Source organism: Helianthus annuus, chromosome 2 (assembly GCF_002127325.2).
Source record: "Helianthus annuus cultivar XRQ/B chromosome 2, HanXRQr2.0-SUNRISE, whole genome shotgun sequence".
NCBI classification, from domain to species: domain Eukaryota; kingdom Viridiplantae; phylum Streptophyta; class Magnoliopsida; order Asterales; family Asteraceae; genus Helianthus; species Helianthus annuus.
The window spans coordinates 116,539,704-116,552,661 of record NC_035434.2 but is presented as its reverse complement, the minus strand read 5'-3'; the positions used below and the strand labels follow the sequence as shown (position 1 = coordinate 116,552,661).

At 35.3% G+C, this 12,958-nt stretch overlaps 1 long non-coding RNA gene across 1 annotated transcript; it reads left to right on the top strand.

The window, feature by feature from the left end:
- Positions 1-7,460: 7,460 nt before the first annotated feature.
- LOC110904869 lies at positions 7,461-12,038 on the top strand. Its single transcript, XR_002572801.2, has 10 exons — positions 7,461-8,053; positions 8,133-8,243; positions 9,060-9,127; positions 9,213-9,300; positions 9,683-9,829; positions 10,496-10,685; positions 10,797-10,827; positions 10,965-11,139; positions 11,477-11,600; positions 11,799-12,038. It is a non-coding gene; the product is annotated as an uncharacterized LOC110904869 (long non-coding RNA).
- The last annotated feature ends 920 nt before the right edge of the window (positions 12,039-12,958 follow it).

Below are 12,958 nucleotides of genomic sequence, written 5' to 3'. Positions count from 1 at the left end.
TGTTAATCGGGCCACTTAAACAAACAGATCATGCCTGCACTAAATATTAGGTCGCTCTCTAGTGGGCCACACTGTAATGAACTCTATCATCCTTGGGAACTTGTGTGTTACTTGAACAAGAATTGAGCTGTTGATATGAGTTATTGTGAAACACGAGCCTGTGAGGTGAACTTTGCACAAGACCTGAATGATTGTACATACTGTCAAGGTTCAATGTGATACGTGACCTCTTGTTACAATTTGTAAAATGATGTGTGGTTATGTGTCCACTGTTTCTGTAATGTGAATGTGGAATACCTGAATTATGTGTATATAATCTGATTACCATTGGTAACTATGTTAGGATTTGGTTGACCAACTGTAAACGTACGCAAGTAACTAAGCATAGCGAGCAATCTAAGGTGAGTTCACTGCTCTTTTTCCAAGCATGCGTCCCGGGGAGGGACATCTAGTAATCGTTCCGAGGAATGTCAGGTTATTGGGATGTTTGTTAATACTCGCATATCTATCACCTAAGTCCCATCTACCGATTGTTGCCGGGGAGGCAACGGGGTATTAGTTAATAGTGCTATTTAGGTTTGGCAATCTCACACCGTACCGGGGAGGTCGGGAGTGAACTAATGATCCCAGTCTTGACCATTACTTTGATAGAGGCAATGGGGTTTGGGCAAAACAACTTTAAGCCATCAGCGGTAAAAGAGTTATTACAACATCAAATCATTTTATTGTCTTATGTTCATATCTGGTAACTAAAACATGTTAACAAAACTTTGAACTCACTAGCGTCGTCTAACACACTTGTTTGCATGCTTGCAGGTCCATAGGGTTATATCATTTGGAACTTGCTACCTGGAAGGCTGGAGTGGTCATTGGTCGAGACACATGGAATCGCGAGACAAGTTTAATGGTTAACATACACATGGTTTACGAAACATTTAGTTAATGATTTATGCTTCCGCTGAACACGATGATTTGTATTTACCGTATTGTAACACTTTATGATAATGAATGAAAGTTTCATTTAAAATCTTGTATGAGTTCAATGTGATTGGTGCCTAGATCCTGGTACATCACACGCCTCGCGGGGTATTCCGCATGTGGTATTTTGGGGGTGTGATATTTCATATAATCGTGTTTATCAAAATCATCTTTGCATAACATTGTTTTTTTTATATTTAGCATTGTGTGTTTATTTGTTGGTTGAAATATTTGAACATTATCATTTGTCTTTTTTTAATCATAAGTCATTAGTACGATTTTAACACTGTGCTTAATGTTCAAAAACTCAGGTTTAATTATACCGAAACATTAAAATTCGTTTATAGATAACTTAATGTATTATTTTAAGTATGATGTTACTCATAAAATTAGAATATAGTTAATTATGTTTTCCGTCCATGTTGTTTGTCTAAAATCACTATTTTAGTCCATTAGTTTAAAAATTACCAAAACAATCCTTGTAGTTTCACTTCCGTAACTATAATAGTCCACCCTCACTAATGACATCAAGATATTATGTTAGTTTATTTGAAATGAACACAATGCCCCAGTTATTAAAATTAAAATAAATAAAGAGTTAGTTACGTTTTTCGTCCTTGTTAAAAATAACAATTATAGTCCATTAGTTCTAAAAATTGTCAAAACAATATTAGTATATTCACAACTTACACCTTCTATGGCAATTAACAACTTCATCTATCTAGTATCCTTTACTCTACTCTTTACTCTCTCTGTTCCCTCAAATCCAGCCAGAAGATCACCTACTGTGGCTCCACACCCTCTCTATTTCATCCATCTCAACATCTTCCACCACCACAAACATACATTAACAATGGCCACCTCTACGACCCATTATACCCACCATCGTCATCAAACTACCGGCCACCCTACCTTCACACCCCATGGCCATTCTTTTCAAACAAATAATTGGCGAACTACGTTTCTACCAATGAATTCTACCAATTCCGACCACAACATAGGGCACCACCCATACTTCATCTCCAACCCGCAAGTTTTACTGCTAACGTCAATCGTGATGGGGAAAATTAGGTGGTCGGGTTTGAAGAAACAGGGAGAGTGAAAAATAAAGTGAAGGATACTGGTACTATTTTGGCAATTTTTAAAACTAATGGTCTGTAACAGTTATTTTTAACAAACCACGGGGACGAAAAACGTAACAAACTATTAATTTATTTTAATTTTAATAACAGGGGCATTATGGTCTTTTCAAATAAACTAACATAATAACTGGATGGCGTTACTGTGGGTGGACTGTAATAGTTACGAAAGTAAAAACACTAGGACTGTTTTGCAATTTTTAAACTAATAGATTTAAGTAGTGATTTTTGACAAAACCATAGAAACGAAAAATGTAATTAACTCATTTGAATATGAAAAAACTTTTTCGATCACGGAAAGTAGTCTTGGATGATAAGTGATATATATAACAAAACAATCACAAAATCTTAATATAAAATGATATATGAAGAATTGAAGACCAATAATAAATAAGAACTATTTTAGAAATGTTACTTTTAGGAGTGTGAAAATGGTTGTTTTCATTATTTTATTCAAACGTATGTTTTTACACTAATCATATGATTACATGCTTGTATGCATTAAATTTTTGGGATGTATCAACTTCTAAAATTTAAAGTTTATATATTATTAATGTATAAGGTGTTTATGCTTATTAGTGTTATATTGTGTGCTTGGTTAGTTTTTTTGTGCATTATGATATGTGACTTTTATTGGGCTGTACAATTTATATTATTAATTTGTAAACTTTTTTGTTTGGGTAAATTTCTGTTTTCGTTCCTGAGTTTTGTCCATTTTAACTAATTTAGTGCAAAAATCTAATTTATAACAAAACCATCCCTAAGGTTTGCATTGCTTAACGCTTTTCATCCCGAATGTTTGCATTTCTTATCGCTTTTCATCCCTAAGAATTAAATGAAAAAGCACCCTTAGGGATGAAAAGCGTTAAGAAATACAAACTTTAGGGCTGGATTTGTTATAAATTAGATTTTTCGACTAAACTGGTTAAAATTGACAAAACTCAAGGACGAAAATAGAAATTTACTCTTTTTGGTTTGTAATCTCTAGTGGTTGTATCTATTGTTGACTTTTTATTTTATTTTTTATTTTTTTTATTTTTAACCTCAACTGCTTTACAATTTAACCTCAACATTTGTTTACATTCAAATTTTGGTCACCTATACTTTCTATGTTTGAAAAAATTTTCAGTTTACGTTTCGTTCTAAATTTTATGATTTAACACAGTGCAACGTGTGTGTGTGATTAAACGTTCTTTTACCTACTCTTTTCCCTGTTACCTTTTCTCGAACTTAAAAAAACCTGCCGACATATGGACAAATGGCCCGTTGCAATGCACATGTCATAAATCGACTTAATTATTGTTTTTTCCGGTGTTGGTAGTTGCTGGCGGTGATGTGATATTGGTGTACTTGACACAGTTTTACGCCCCCGCCGATCACATGGGCTTAATACTAGTTTAATATAATTAATAAAACGTGTTTTCTTGACTTCAATTTTTATATATAGAAATCTCTCTTTTCTCTTACCCGTATCATAAAAAAAATGAATTTGAAAAGTTGATTAATATAAATATCAAAGTTACATTAACTAACATCCACTTGACCCTAGTTGAATAAAAAACATACCGGTCTTTTAAATTCATTTGAACTTTTGTATGGAAAAAAAATATAATCAATTGAGAGTCGTATTTGCCGGGTCAAAAGAAATGCTTCCGATCACGTATATGCAACTCTTGAAAGCTAAATTTCCCACCAAACCAAAGGTGGCCGTTAAGTAAAGAGAACTATTACAAACATTCTTGTTGAAGCATAACATTTGATCATGTTAAAAACACTTATATTTATTTTACGAAGAAACATCAAGATCTATTAAAGCTAAGAACCTGCTTGGTTTTGTAGATAATTAACAGAAGCTAGTGCAGAGAAATTAAGGAACAAATGGCAAAGAATATGGGAGTGAAGATGCATTTTCGGAAGCACCATGTATGTATTCTAGATGCTTGATTCTTGGTGCTTAACTCTAGACACTTGATTCTTAATACTATGAAACTAGATTCTTGAATCTTGACACTTGATTTTGATACTTGATTCTTGAGGCTTGATTCTTGATACTTGATACTTGGAAACTAGATTCTTGACTCTTGATACTTGATACTTGGTGCCTGACTCTTGAGACTCGTGCAACTTTAGACTTGGTTGAACGAGAGACTGGAGACTTGTCACTGGCGGAAACTATGAAACTTGGAAACTTTGTGTTATAATCTAGTTATGTGATACTATTACACAACAATACGCAACGCAACGCTTAATCTAACTCGCAAAACGAACCAAAGACGGAAAGTGGAACGGATGGGATGGGATTGACCGAATGGTAATCCGATCGGATGACCATCTGATCGGATAACCATCCGATCGGAGGGCCACTAGATCGAAATTCCATCCGATCCACTGCCACACCGCCTTATCTCCACTCTTGCACTATAAATAGGACATGTCACATCATTCTTCACTGATGTGACAGCCTCCTTCGACCAGACGCACACTCTCTCACTTTTCTTTCATTTCTCGGTGATTTCGGTATGTTTTCCACTAGATTCTTGTACATCTTTGATCTATACACTATCCTCTACATGATTCTTCTTTGAAATAACACTTTTCACCGTGAAATCTCTAAGATTTCAGCTCTTGAGGGTGACTTCATCATGCGGTTTGTACAAACAATGGTGTGATGTCATTCCAGTCAAAGATCTAGCTCAGATCTAAGGGATTTCATGTGTTATTACACCAAATCTTTGCTAAAATCTAGACTTTTCTCAGCTACAACTCATGTTTCCTTCATCTTTTCTTAAACTTTTACTTAAAACGGTGGAATCCGGATCTAAACGGACTGTAGACTTGATGATTAGTCTGGAGACGGCTTAGAAATGGATCATCGCCGGAAAAGATGGCTGGAGTACGGGTTCCGACATGAACACCGTCAAGAACAGACACCCGAACGAACAGGGTGATTCCCATCCGATCAGGCAGGCTGAGCTTTGACGTGTTTACAGTTGTCTCAATACGTACCATGTCGTCACCGTTAAACCAGAAACTTAGAAACTTTGCAAGGTTGCAAAAGAAACAAGGTCACTGCGAACGAATGGCGATCCAATTGGACTGTCATCCGATCGAAGTGGTAATGTGACTTACAACCTTCAACACTTGAACTAGTTTTGAATCAGAAACTTGAAGTTTGAAACTTGCACTCGAAGGGTCATTCGACCGAACGACCATCCGATCAGATGACCATCCGATCGAAAGACCTGGTTTGAACACTTAGAATAAAAGTTGAACTTTTGGAACTCAATGATTGGATCGAATGACCATCCGTCCCAACCACATGTGTCATTCGACTGGATGACCATCCGTTCGGATGGCCATCCAATCAGATGACTGATCCGACACTTTGCAAATCTCGTTACTCTGTCCGACACTTATCTATTGTACTCTAAATCAGGCTAATCCTAAGAGCTCCCTTTGATCCAATAATAGTGTTACTGTTAAGCAATCACTGTGAGTATACTCGATCCCTTTTTGTTTTAAACTTTGGGATGCAACATGTATTCTATGAAACTTGACACTTGATACTTTTGAATCTAAACTCTATCCTCAGTGAATGTGAAACTTGATACTTATGAATTTTGATTCTTGATTCTTTATGCTATGTGAACGTTTAATCCCTGTGTGTAGTTCCTCCTTAACAATAGTAGCGCTATAGGAAGATGCACCTCCCTGTTATTCTTGGGGGTATTGTTAAAAGGATTCTAGTTTTCCTTGAGTCTTGGGAAAACACCTAAAGCAACGGGACACTTGGGCTATCAATTTGGACTGCAAACACTAGCATGATTGAAACTATTTTTATCGTTTACATGATGGATATGAGTTCTTTTAATCTATTATGCTATATATTCAAACTTGTATACTCGCCAGTACGTTTTGTACTGACTTTATTTTAATACATGTTGTAGGCTGATAGGATGCTATGAGTCAAGAAACATGCTAGGATGCTGCTTAGAAACACATCATAGCTAAACTATAGTCTTTTGAACAGTAGTTGAAATGGTTGTATTTGATATTCTACGGTTGTGACTTTTGATGTTTAGACAATGTTTGAATCTACTTAATTTATAATGAACTGATAGTGTTATGGAATCTCATGAGCAATCTGAACGCTTAGTACCACGCCCCGATTTTTCCGCCATCGATTGGGGTGTGACAGATACTCTGGGTATTTTACATTATGTCCATTGTGTTTTAGTATGTTGTCCATTTTGTCTTTTATCTTTTGTCATCGATTGTGTTTTTGGTTTAGTTTCCATTGTGTTTATAGTTTGATACTTATTGTGTTTTACGTGTCGATTGTATAATACACAACTGGGTTTTTGATTTTATTATTATTATTTTTTTTTTTTGAAAATTATAGCAACAGAGTACTCATATTAAAGATGAAAATACGCTCGATTTTATGGTATATTATTTAAAAAAACAAATTATGTTTATAAAAGTTATGGATGGTTAAAAATAATGGGGTAATGGCATGTGACTTGGCTGTGCATTTCTTTTTATTCTCTTGGACAAAATTACCATTCTCACTTGATTCCTTCTGGGACACTTATCACTCTATGCTAATTTCTTACCCTTCTTATTTTTAAACCCCTTTGTACTATAACTCAAATCATATATATATATATATATATATATATATATATATATATAGAGAAAGTATAATGTACTTCAAGGCTTAACCTACATTAACATACATGACAAAAAATATAACGTGCGTTATTATCATAGAACGTGCGTGATTATAGTCCCATGCGTGATTATGTGGTCCCATGCGTGATTATGTGGTCCCATGCGTGATTTATGTGGTCCCATGCGTGATTATACCCCTGATCCAACGGTTACCATTGTCTCCTACGTGATGTATGATAAGGCTTTTTGTATGTTAACCTTACTCTATATATATATATACAGGTAGAAGATCCTGTAAAAAGTGCTCAAAGTGTAAGAAGTGTGAGAAGTGTATTATAACACCATATATAATACTATATAACACCATATAAACACCGTATAACAATATGTAACACCATATAATACCATATAACACTATGTAACACTATATATCATTATATAACAAATATAACACTATAGGTTGTCTGATAGCGTCTCTATGATAGATGTATAGTGTTATATTTGTTATATAATGATAGATAGTGTTACTTAGTGTTATATGGTATTATATGGTGTTACATATTGTTATACGGTGTTTATATGGTGTTTATATGGTGTTATATAGTATTATATATAGTGTTATAATACACTTCTCACACTTTAGGCCCTTTTTACACTATCCTTACCCTATATAGGTGTATATATATATATATATATACTATATTAATAAGCATATCCAAAGGGCAGAAATGGTCATTTGTCCATTTACAACACTTGGAAGCATATTGTACAATGTTGCAAAGCACAAATTAATTTCAACAAATTTCAAACATCCTGAAATCTCACTTGGGCGGGATTTAGATGAGCGGGCCTTTAAAATTCAAAATCAAAATACTTCAGATCTAAATTCTCTTTTGCAAACCCTAGATTCCCAGACTTTCTTTTTTTCCCCTTTCATACACACACCTTACAGAGTGAAAGAGAGATGGCAGAGAGAGATACGAGAGCCATTCAATGGTTCTGACAGCCGACGGTCTCTACAATTGCCATTCATCACCAAGTTTTGCTTCAAAGTCACCCTTCTAACCTAAATCACTACCCCTGACCCTCATTTTCATCAATCGCCGCTCTTCACCAAACCCTAACGTTCTTCACCAGAGCCACCGCCTCCCCCACCCCGCCGCACAATTCTCTCCGTCATCATCACGACCACCGCCTCTCTCACCACCAAACACGAAGACAACGGTGATTGACACGACTGGGTTCTGATTGGAGTTTCAAGGGTAAGTTTTTGAGTTTTCTTTAGCCATGTATTGAGGATTATCAGCTATAGTTTGATGTTTATTGTGATATTTTGCTTAGACAACATATATTGAACCGATTTGAAGTTGCTAGGGTTTCGGTATGAAAACTCAAGAATCTCTTCTTAAAATCAAATCTATAGAAGCAAGAAGCTTGATGATTCCGGTCGAGGTAAGCCATGAAGCTTGATCTTGTAAAAACAACGGTTGTAGGATTTAATGTGCTTTTATGTTTTTTGTGGTCTATTGGGTTCTCGGTAGGTTTTGTTTGATGTTGTGATCTAGGTTTTTTTTATATATTTATGAATCTTTAAGTTGCTGATGAACATATGGTTCATAGTTCTTTAGTTATGAGTAAACTGCCATTTTGGTCCCTGTGGTTTGGTCACTTTTGCCACTTTAGTCCAAAACTCAAACTTTTTCCATCTGGGTCCCTGTGGTTTCAGTTTTATTGCCATTTTGGTCCAAAAATGAAAACAGGTCATATTTGTCTTATAAAATCCTGCAATTTTGTCATTTTCCTCAGGGGCAAATCAGGTCATATTTGTCTTATAAAATATGATATTTATTTATAAAAAAGAAATGATCATTTTGTACCTGCGGAAAATGACAAAATAGCAGGATTTTATAAGACAAATATGACCTGATTTCATTTTTGGACCAAAATGGCAATAAAACTGAAACCACAGGGACCCAGATGCAAAAAGTTTGAGTTTTGGACTAAAGTGGCAAAAGTGACCAAACCACAGGGACCAAAATGGCAGTTTACTCTTAGTTATTTTTATCTTTTTTAAAAGGTAGTTAATGTCTCTGATTTTTGTTTATAAGTTGTTTCTTTATAGTTTTCTTGATTAATATTAACAATAGTTATGACTTTCACAATTGAGTGATTAACGATGTTTATTGAATGGTAAGCTGATACTTTTTGTAGTCCTGTGCAATGAATCTCAAAATCACCTCTTGCTTGGTTTTATGTTTGTTGGAAAAGGTGAACATTGCAACCATGGAGAGGTTACGGTTTTTGGTGTCAAGAAAGCTCGACATACCGGATTATCGGTGAGTAAAGAACTATTTAGTATGGTATAGTTGACAATCTTATAATTTTAATTATTCTTAAGTCTTAATGAATTTACCCATGTAGGTATCTTTAAAGTCAGAGACGAGGGCTCTGGTATTGAAGAAATTAGTTCCCCTGCGACGATTATTGTAGATAAATAATCAGTCAAGAGGTATGGTTTTCTTAACATTATAATATTTTATGCTATTCTATTCTGATAAATGTAACCCCACTTTGCAAATTACCATTGTCGCTCTGTGCGGCACATATTCGATGATGACTTGACGGTGGGGCGCGGCTGCTACCAAAACGAAATTTTTAAAAGTTGTATATCTCAATAAGTTAACTGTTAGTTTCATCAAATTTATTTTTAAAATTTATAATTTTATTTTACAGTTTGGGAATTGAGATACTTTGCATGAAACAGTTAGCTAGATAGAAGCAAAAGTTTGTCTGTACCCAAATCAGTTTTACAAGTAGTTACGGTAAAAACAGGTTAACATAACTTGTTTTTGATTTTATGTTGAATAATTTTTATTTGATTGTTTGTGCAGGGAGCCAAGGGGGTTTGGATTTGTGCAGTTTGTAGATCCCGCTGATGCTGCAGAAGCAAAATACCAGATGGAAGGTCAGGTTTATCAAGGGAGAGAATTGACAGTTTTTTTGCTGAGGAAAACTGATATGAGAATGAGAGAGCGGAAGTAAGTTATTGACAGCGAACTTTACATGATGGGTCAGAAGGGTTTCAGGTTGAAAAACAGTTTTCTTTTTTTTTTTTTTTTTTTGTGTGTGTGTGTGTGTGTGTGTGTGTGTGTGTGTGTGTGTAATGGGTCAGGTTGGGTTGGCAGGTTATCATATTTTTAAGGCTGGCCTGTTCTTTTTTATAGATAGTTCACACGAACGAACCAAACGGGTCAAAATCACATTTCCTTAAAAAAACTAAACCCACTGAAAAAAATTAGAAGTTTTCAGGTAATATTTATGTTGATATGATCATATTTATGTTGATATGATCGTGATATGATCATATTTATGTTGATATGATCGTGATATTTTTCTATACGCCTTCGCTTCCGGTCCCCGGCCCCTCTATTGGTAAACTATGAACTCTTCATTTTTGTTTTGTAACTAGAGAATTGAGTAGCCATATTGTACCGAGTCATTCCCTTTTGCTGAATATTTACTCTACACTTCTAATCTGATTTTGTTCCAACTTATTTTGCTCCTAAATGTGTGGATTTTGAAATTTAACCCGACCTTTTGTTGTTGCTGGTCTAGAATCAACTGATAAGTTTAAATTGTTGAAATTTACATGTCTGGTGATGTTGATTATAAGTTATCATTGATTCTCTGATTTGGTATCACAGCTCTTGAAGCTAGGGAAGATCAAGGATAGTCGAGATGGAGTAACAAGGAGGTAACTTGAAGTCGACCTTCATTAATAGAGTGAAGTTGTATACGGTGGCGGGACCGCTTGCTGGCCACTTGGCTACCACCGAATAAGCTTAGACCTCTTCGCAAAGGCAAAAGTACGGATTGTGTTGATTGTCTTTTCAGGTACTTAAAAAGAGTACAATTTACACGTTTGTTGTTGTTTACAGTCGTAAATTTCTTAAATTGCCACATCTTGTTCATTTTAAGATTATTTAAGTGTGTTTATGGTTGTAGGAGGATAACAAGCAGCCCATTCAACATCCAGGTCTATCTCTCAATTTCTTTTATAGTTTTTGTCATGTAAGAAAAATAAATAATCTAAAAACTTGCAGCTTTTTTTGTGTAAATAGAGTGATGTCATATGAATGCGTTTTTTGATGTTTTAGTTTGTAACTATTTCAGTGTTCAAAAGGCGAAAATGACACAGAAGAAAACACTTTGAGAACCAAGAACCTTGCATAATGAGAGGGGTATATTATAAGAACATGAAATGGCAAACTACCATTAAAGTGGACAAAAAACAAATCCATCTAGGTACAGTTGGCTCCCAACAAGAAGCTGCTTGTTTCTATGACAGGTATTGCATCATGTCTAAATAGTATAATTCACCAATTTTAAACCATTTTTCTTGTTAAATGTGTTCATTCGGGTTCGTTTATATTATTAACTAAAAAGGACGGTCCGATGGATCGATAAGAAGCTCATAAATCATGTTTTAGTTAAATGTTAGATTACTTTGTAGTAATATAGTTTTTGTTATCCCAATTAGCCATTACAGATTATTTATAATATAAAAATGGATGAAAATGTGTGTGACCCGACACAACTTGTTCCGATGCACACGTATAACTCACCCGTTTTAACATGTTACCCAACCAGATTGACCCATCCACATTGGTTTCATGTTTGTATAGGGCCGCTTTCATGTGTGGTAGAGAACCGGACTTTGAGCTCACGGCTAAGGAGAAGGACGAACTCAGTAAACTGAGTTGGGATGATTTTTCTTAACCATGACTCGGTCAGCAATAAACAGCAAAAGTAATTTGACATGTCTTTAACTTTGTATATACTATTTGAATTTTTTTACATTGACTTTTCACCTCAAGAAACCATGATTTTTCCAAGTTTTGGAAGTTAACGGAAAAAGAATACAGAAGTTGAAATTTGAAAGTCAAACATGCTGACCAAAATGTCAACCACTTTTTGTTTATCTAACAAGTACTTTTATTCTCTCAGAACATCAGAGACGGGTTAGTTCCCGAATGAAGTTCGAGCATCCGTCACATAACAGCAGTGACCCGCATACGAAGGCGGATCAAGGAGGAAAGAGTTTCTCAGGATCAGGATCTGAAGATGTTGAGACATTGGGTTCCTGATGATTTAAAACTTTATTATTGGCATTTCTTTTGTTAAAACATTATAATCTCTAGCTCTATTTTTAACAAGTTTTATGTTATAACGCGCATTTTAGGAGCATTGCTAAATGTTTATAATCTTTAGCTCCATTTTTTTTTTGTTAAAACATTATAATCTCTAGACCTGCAAACGGGTCAGTTTGGGTCGGGTCATGGGTCAAAACGAGTCAATTACAAAAAAGGTTGTTTTGGTTCGGGTTGAAATGGGTCCGGATCAAAATGGGTTTCGGGTCGGGTTGGTTAAAAATTGCTTTCTTTAAAAAAAGACTTTGTATCATGTTTTATTTGGTCATATTGGCTCTTAAAATGCGTTGCATGAAACGAGAATTTTATATATCAAAGGGTTGAATATACTATGGTTGTTTTTTGACATCACACACACACACACTTTACTTTCAACAAATGACGTATGTGAGACTCGTAACCGGGTTGACGCAAACAAATTCTCGGTTTCTATAGATTTGGATCGTTGATAGTTGCTTAATGAACAACTGAACCCTTGTGTTGGTATCCATTTCTGAAGTACCAACAAATGCAGCCTTTAATTGAACCCTTTGAGAACCATAATATGAATTGTTTCTACTTTCCGAAAGTTGGCTTGAACCAACTTGAACCAAACAACAGCGACTTTGCGAAAGTTGGCTCGAACCAACTTGAACCAAACAGTTGCGACTTCTGGATCTGAACCAACCAACGGGCCTATGTGATGGTTTAACCTCCCCTGACCGTTTCAGTTGAAAAACATACAGGCCCTTTGGAGTTTCCACCTCTTCCATTGACTATGAAATTATTAGGAAAAAATATTTTCCACTAATAAACCGATTCCATGTTTCATCTTGTTTCAATGTGACACAATGATTTACCAAAATAAAGGATAACTAGAATTGATGCTGCTGTGTTGCAGCGGCTAGACCAAAACCCGTCCCATGCGGAAACTCGTGTCAGCCTAAAACCCGTTGCGATCCGAAACCCGTCCCGTGC